This window comes from Desmodus rotundus, chromosome 4 (genome assembly GCF_022682495.2).
Source record: "Desmodus rotundus isolate HL8 chromosome 4, HLdesRot8A.1, whole genome shotgun sequence".
Taxonomy (NCBI): Eukaryota; Metazoa; Chordata; class Mammalia; order Chiroptera; family Phyllostomidae; genus Desmodus; species Desmodus rotundus.
Genome location: NC_071390.1, coordinates 180,910,874 through 180,919,244, shown reverse-complemented (window position 1 = coordinate 180,919,244; position 8,371 = coordinate 180,910,874).

Genomic DNA, 8,371 nt, shown 5'->3' with positions numbered 1-8,371 from the left:
AGTGGACTGTGAGTTTCACGCCAGAGATTTTCCTCACCCAGTCGCCCCACGGGTGGGCAGATCAGTTGCAGTGGAGAGTCATCCAGGTCAGACGTTCACTGAGTCCAGACCGCGTTATGGGATGTGGGAGACAGGTGACATACTGAAATTATCCTAATCTAGCATCGCAAATCATTTGCACCATTACGGTTCTGTTAATCACTTTGACACTTTGGTTCAACAGAAGTTAAGCAGGGTGGTGGGGGACCTTTGTCGATCACATTTCTAGAAGCGTCTCTCTACTGAAATATAAGGAAAACCTCCTGAAGACAATTTGGGGGGTGGTGGTGAATGGTTGATATTTGAGAATAAGGTGTGATAGGGGACATTGAGCGAACAAAGTACCAGCAGCAGCAGGCTCTCTAAAGGGTGGTCGTCACCCATCAGAGGTGATGGTATTCTGTGGTGGAATGAGGAGGGAGTCTGGCAGTGGGAGCTCTTGGGGAAACCAGCAGGTTACCGACAACAGGTATGGCTCCCAGTCGGACCTAGCAAAAGCACCATCCAAGCGAAAGAGTCTGGAATTTGTCAGCAGAAGACACATATCTTGAGAGAAGTTGAGAGGACACGTTTGTCTTTCTGACCAGGGAAAAACGGTTCCAGCCTGGGAATGCAGTGGTAGTTCATCGCAGTGCTCTCCAGACCTTGCACCTTCGCACGGCCATCGAGTCTGTCTCTCGGAATTTGTTAGTGGAGAGAAATGTCCATTCCCTGGAAGATGCCGAAGGCATTGGGAAGAATTCTGTTCTCCGAAACAGAACAGTGTTGTGGGAGGATGGAATGGTGAAATCCCCTGAAAGGTGGCAGAGGGCATTGGAGAAAACAGTGAGGCCGTTTTCCAGTCACGTTGTCTAGGGAAAATGAAATGTATGCCTGTTATTGCATCTCAGGGCAAAACACCAGGGAACCTTTCAGCCCAGCCATGAGTGCAATATGCGTTCCATCTGATCGTCTCTGCTGCCCTCTCGTGGCCATTTTCAGGAATCACACCTTAGTGTAGGTCAGTAGGAAAAGTGGTTGATTCCAGTGGACTATTAGTGGCTTTTGAGGGTATTAGTATTTCCAAGCACATTTAAAAACATCTCAATGGCAGCAGCGTCCAGTTACCTTGTGACTGGTGTTCAGCTTAAGGGCAGAGGGAACTATGAAAGTGTATGATGTGACCCTTTTTTTTGAAGTGGCTTTGCAGTATAGTAGTGATGCTTTGACAAGTTTCAGGCATGGTCGAAAATCATTTGTCATTGCCGTGTTTGGTGCAGATTTCTAAAAGAATGCGGAGGTAAAATTCATGCATAATGCTGCACCAACAGGTACCCAAAAAAGTGAAGTACAATATCAGCGCCATCACTGTGTGCTCATGCTCTTCCATACATGTCTACGGGCTCGTTTCTTGGATTTTTCTGTACTTAGTTTACCATTGTAGATATTTCACACTGGTGCAAAAGTTGTGCATTTCCAGCTTTTGCTTCCAACGTGTTCATCAAGGGTGAAGATTTCCTTCTCAAGTTTTGATACAGGGCATCTTTACCATCAGCTATGGTGAGGTATTTTGTAATTCCAAATGCCATTAATTTAGGAGTTTCTATAGGAGTCTATTTCTGAAGTCACGAACAACCTAACTTTGCCCTCATCCATTCTGTGTGAATGGTTGCTTAAGAGCTATGAGAGGAAAGAATATATCGTGTAGGATTTGAAGGCTGTGATGCCGGTTGAACCCTGCCTTCAATAGGTCTGGTGAATATGTCAGTTCTGTCCCCAACCGTCCACTATGACACATACCTACCCCATCTCCTTGGTTTGGTCATGCATCCTTTCCTTAATGTCATTCAAAACCGCTTTGTTAGATTGCACCGTGACAGCCATCATACCAGCTCGTGTTACAAAAAAATCTCAAGACAAGTGGTGAATGTGTGTGTGGCCATATTCACAGCGAAGATGGAATAACATAAGCTATGTATTGGGCCCTTTTTGGTCTGTCATTTCAAGAAAGGGAAGCACAATTGTAAGGTTCAGAAAGATGTAACGTGTGTACGGAGATGTCGGTGTGACTGACACAACACGTCTGAAGGGGTTCATGAGGCATCACACCAGAGATTTCTGGTGTGCACTTGTCCTATGGGTGTGGCAGAGCAGTCGCAGGGGAGAGCCACCCAGGGCAGACATTCCCTGAGGGCAGACCACGTTATGGTACACGGGAGACAGGCCACAGTCAAAGCACCCTAATCAAGCGTCGAAAGACATTTGCAGTAGCAGAGTCGGGTCCATCACTTATATGTTTGGGTTCCACAGAAGTAAAGGGGGGAGGAGGGTGGACCCACCTAGACCACCTATCCACATGCGATTCTGTACTGAAACATAAGGAAAGCTTTACGTTTCCAAAATGAGTTGTGAGGGGATGAATCATTGATATTTTAGAATAATGTGGAATGGGAGAGATGGAGGGCACACAAAGGAACCAGCACCAACCCCCTGCAAAGGTCGGTCTTCATCCAGAAGACGTGAGGTTGCACTTGTGGTGGATCATGCCGGGGCCCAGCCTCGGCGGGTCTCAGTGTCCCCGAAGGATGGATGGCGCATGCGAAGAATGAGGGGTCAGACACCAATTTTGATGCCGGAGAATGGCCAGCCTCGTGTTGGTGTGACTGAACTGTAAGAGTTTAATCAAGCTTTATTTTCATAGGGATTTGTTATATGACATCAAAGGAACAGGTTCATGGCATGATTTCTCAAGCAGAAAAAGTTTATACAGAAATTCCAAGAAAATTTACAGGAAGTTCTACAGATTTGTTCATACTAAACAAATGTTATTTTGACCTGGAGGGCTATCAATCAGACAAGCACACATAAGTACATCTACAAAGTTTCAAATGTCTATTGATCATTTGATGTCTAACAAAGTGTTCAGAATTTGGCATAGGTCAAAAAGATACGTTAGACTAGTCAGCGGTTATATGTGAACTATTAAAGGGCCTGTGTGGTTAGGCTTTCTCACTCAGCCATCCATCTTCCCGTCTAGGTTCTTTATGCACTTTTCAGGGGATGATCTTTGTATTTGTTTCGTCATGCTTAAATTGTAATAGTTCACCTATTTTACTTGCTCTTTTATTCATCTAGTTCCATCAAATATTGTTTCTGTCCAAGGTTGTACTAAGGGGGATGTCTAGTAAAATTTTTCTCCATTTTTCAGGCAAGGTGGCCTGCCCATTGTCTAATATTAATCTTCCAATAAGTAGAAGTAGGCTGCGGAGGGGTTCTAAGGGACTTTTGTTCTATGGCCAAGAAATCATTTTGTACAGTTGCATTGGAATTCTGCAGATCAGTGGACCAGAAATACAAGTGCTCAAAAATCCCACCACCTAGTAATAGCAAAGACAGACTTGCAAGAAGAGATATACAGGAAGTCCAGCCCCAGCTGCCTCTGCTGTGTAGACACATCTCATCCATCCCGACTGTGTCAAGGGTCGGCTGTCAGTCGGCTCCTGACCGGATTGCAGATGGAGTTCTGCAGTAGGAGTTCTCTGTGGAAACCCAGCAGGTTAGTGGCAACAGGTAGTGGCTGCTGTCAGACCACCTGAACACACCCTCCGAGGGAAAGCATCCAGAATTCATTAGCAGAAGATTCTGAAGCTTCAGGATGAGGTGAGAGCCCACGTTTGTCTTTGGCGACCAGGGAAAATGCTTCCATCTTGGCTGTGCCGTCGCAATTTGTTCGCAGTATTCCCCAGACCTCGCACGTTCACGTGGCCATTTCGTTCAGTATACCCAATTTCTGTGATTGGAGAGAAATTTCTGTTTCCATGAAGACTGCAGAAGGTCCGTGGAACAGCTCTGGGCTCCTACAGGTAACAGTGCTGCAGGGGGACGGAACGTGAAGTTCCCTGAAAGATGACAGAGGGCTGTGGAATGGAATGGTGACAATGTCGTGTCATCCACTTTGTTTTGGAAAATGTAAAGTGTGTCCGTCATGGCATCTATGCCTTGATTCTGTCGGTCTATGTTGCCATCTCGTGTCCCCTTCTGGGAATGACATCTCAGTGTAGGTTGGCAGGAAAAGCGTTTGAGTCCAGTGGACTATGAATGACTTCAGATGGCAGTGGCATTTACAAGAGCATTTAGAAGCATCTACATATTAAGCACTGTGTAGGTACCATGTGATTGGTGTTCAGAATAAAGGCCAAAGCAGTGAGAAACCCTTTTGATGTCACATTTCTTGGAAGTGTGCTCGTAGCATGACAGAGTCCGCTTTGTGTATGTTGCCTGTTGCATGTTCCTCATTCAATGAGAAAAATAAAGTGTATTCCCTATTGTCTACCACAGGGTTAAAAAAGGAAATCAAATAAGTACAATAAAAATAAGGAAGAACAGATAGTATTTTACTTGCATGCTTTCGTGGTCACATCCTCAGACGAGTTTTCTCTGCTTCGGAAAATAAATCTTCTGAAACGTGTTGAGTGTCTGTGTGGCCATCGTGATATGGAAGATGAATGAAGATCAGCCAAGTTTTCAGTACATTAGGGCCTGTCATTTCAAGAAGTGGTAAAATGCCCGATAAACGGAGGAAAAGATGCGTGGTATATAGGAGAAGGTGCTGTTAGGGATCTAATGAGTCTTAATCGCCTTGCAGATTTCCATCGGAGATGTCTCTCAGCAGGGTTCCCCACGGCTGTGACGGACTAGTTGCTGTGGACGGCCATCCAGGGGAGACGCTGCCCGAGGACTGACCAAGAGAGGCCACGCTTGCCACGGGCGATGCACTCAAAGTACCCAAATGAATCATGGAACGTCATTTGCACCAGGATGGTTCCGTCCACGTCTTTGACCTCTGAGATCTACAGCAGTCGACTGGGAAGAACACTTCAAGCAGCATGCTTGACAGCACTTCCGCGTGGGATTCTCTTCAGAAAGGTAAGGAAAGCGTTGCATCAACACAATCAGTTAGATGAACACTACACACTTTAGACTAGCACAGAAGAGATCATGGGTCAAAAGAAGGGAAACACGACAGGACAGTCAAAAGAGCAGTTTCCCTTAGAAGAAATTCTGCTACTCTAAGAAGTAGGTTAGGGTTAGGGTTGGGGTCGGGTTCTAGAGCATAGGGTGTGGGTGTAGGCGCTAGGGGTTAGGGGTAGGGGCCGGAGCAAGGGTCCAGGGGCTGAGTTTAGGGGTTAGGATTCAGGGCTTAGGGCTTAGGGTGACACTTAGGGCCAGGGGTTAGGGGCTAGGGGTTATGGGCCAGGGTGAGGGGTTAGGGCACAGGGTTTGGTGGCTAGGGCTTAGGGAAGAGGGCTTAGGGCACAGGGTTTGGGGGCTAGGGCTAGGACTTAGGACATAGGGCTAGGTGCTAGTGGCTAGGAGATAGGGGCTGGTGGCAGGGCCAGGACCATGGCTTAGGGTTTAGTGTTTGGGTTTAGTGTTTGTGTTAGAGTTTAGTGTTAGTGTGTAGTGTTTAGTGTTAGTGCTTTGGCTCTGGCTTTGGCTATGGCTTATGTCTATGGCTATGACTTAGGGCTATGGCTTAGAGCCATGGGTATGCCTTATTGCTATGGCCTAGGGGCTATGGCTTAGGGGTTAGAGGCTATGGGTTATGGGCTATGGCTTATGGGGTAGGGGCTATTGAAGCGGATCCCGTCCCGTACGATCTGGTGATGTTGCTGCAATATACAAATATACACGGACTACAGAAACCCTGTGGAGGAAAAGGGATGGCATGGCCACTCTCTAAGTGAGAGAGGGCGAGAGGGCTAGAGAGAGCCCCAGAGAGAGGCCGATCCATGCCTGGACAGGCTTTTATAGTTTTTTCTGGGCACATTACATGGAGGATGGTCCTCATTTACTATGCACAGGTTCACCACAGGTGATTACCTTTTAAGGACCCCAAAGGACAGAATACTGTTAATGACTTCACAGAGAAGGATGTTACAGCTTGAGGGGGAAACTGGTCCCGCTCCATACTTGGGTGGTTTAGCACAGACATTAGGAAGTTAAAGATACTCAGTACACATTTGCTGCCTAATGGTGAGGGAGTTTTAGCAAGAGCAAGTCTTGTAGCAGTCTAGGTACAATGCAGGCTTGATTTCCCACTGGAGATCCTATCCATGGATGTGGGTCCTACCCGCCAACCTCACTCCCCACTGGCTTTTCCGAGTGGGAGCTGAGCCACATTTCCCACGTGTAGAAAAGTTCCCCACAGGCTATGGCTTAGGGTCTGTGGCTTAGGGGCTATGGCTTAGGGGCTATGGCTATGGCTTAGGGGCTACGGCTACAGCTTAGGGGGTATGGCTAGGGGCTACAGCTAGGGGCTATGGCTAGGGGCTATGGGTTAGGGGCTAGGGCTCAGGGCACGGGTTTAGGGCACAGGGTTTATGGGCTAGGGCTTAGGGAAGAGGACTTAGGGCATAGGGCTACATGCTAGGGACTAGGAGATAGAGGCTAGTGCCAGGGACAGGGCCATGGCTCAGGGTTAGTGTTAGGGTTCAGTGTTAGTGTTAGGGTTTAGTGTTAGTGTTTAGTATTTAGTGTTATGGCTATGGCTATGGCTTAGGGCTCTTGCTTAGGGTTATGGCTATGGGTTATGGCTATGTCCTAGGGCTACGGCTAGGGGTAGGGCTATGGCTAAGGGCTATGGGTATGGCTTAGGGTATGGTTCAGGGCTATGGCTATGAGTATGGTTTAGGGCTATGGGTATGGCATATTACTATGGCCTAGGGGCTAATGGTTAGGTGTCAGAGTTTATGGATTAGGGGCTAGGGGCTATGGCTTAGGTGCTATGAGTATGGCTATGGCTACAGCTTTGTGGTTATGGCTTAGGGGCTGTGGCTATGGCTTAGGGGCTAGGGGCCAGTGCCAGGGGTTAGGGAACAGGGCTAGGTGCTAGGGGCTAGGAGATAGGGGCTAGTGCCAGGTTCAGGGCCATGGCTGAGGGTTAGTGATAGGGTTTAGTGTTAGGGTTTAGTGTTTACTGTTAGGGCTGTGGCTATGTCTATGGCTATGGCTATGGCTATGGCTTAGGACTATGGCTAGGGCTATAGCTATGGGTATGGCTGAGATCTATGGCTGAGGGCTATGGCTGAGGGTATGGGTATAGCTATGGAGATGGCTATGACTAGGGGTATATGTGTAGGGCTATGTCTATGTCTAGGGGCATGTCTAGGGCTATGTCTAGGGTTAGTGCTGTGGCATAGGGCTATGGCTATGGCGTAGGGTTATGGCTATGGCTATGGTGTAGGGCTATGGCTATGGCGTAGGGCTATGTCTGTGCTGTAGGGTTATGGCTATGCCTTGGGGTATGGTGTAATGCTATGGCTATGGCGTAGGGGTATGTCTATGGGTATGGGTATGTCAATGTGAATGGCATAGGGCTATGGCTATGGTGTAGGGTTATGGCTATGGCTATGGTGTAGGGCTATGGCTATGGCGTAGGGCTATGTCTGTGCTGTAGGGTTATGGCTATGCCTTGGGGTATGGTGTAATGCTATGGCTATGGCGTAGGGGTATGTCTATGGGTATGGGTATGTCAATGTGAATGGCATAGGGTTATGGCCATGGCTATGTCTATGGCTATGGTGTGGGGCTATGGCTATGGCATAGGGTTGTGGCATAGGGTAATGGCTAGTGGTAGTGCTAGGGCTATGGTATAGGTCTGTGGCTATGGCTATTGTGTAGGGCCATGAGTATGGCTAGTGCTATGGGTTAGGGTTATTGCTAAGGGTGAGGGATATGGCTTAGGGCTATGGGTACAGCTTCAGAGTATGGCTTCGGACTGTGGCTATGGCTGTGCTGTGGGGTTACGGCTATGGCGTAGGTTTATGGCATAGGGCTATGGTTGTGCTATAGGGTTATGGCAATGGCATAGGGCAATGGTTAGGGGTATAACATAGGGCTATGCCTATGGCCATGGCATAGGGCTATGGCTATGGCTATGGCTATGGGTTAGAGCTATGGCTTAGGGATATTGCCATTCCTGAGGTCTATGGCTTAGGGCAATGGGTACAGCTTAGGGCTATAGGTACAACTTAGGGGTATGGCTGAGGGCTATGGCTATGGGTATGGCTATGGTTTAGGGCTATTGCTAAAGCTTAGGGCTATGGCTATGGCTATGGCTATGGCTACAGCTACAGTTTAGGAGCTACGGCTTAGGGGCTATGGCTACAGCCTGGATAGGGGCTATAGCTTAGGGGGTATGGGTACAGTTTAGGGGCTATGTCTAGGGGCATGGTCTATGGACAGGGGTTACAGCTAGTGGCTAGGGGATATGGGTTAGGGGCTAGGGGCTAGTTGGCCATGGCCAGGGCCAGGGGTTAGGGCACAGGGCTAGGTGTTAGGGGCTAGGAGA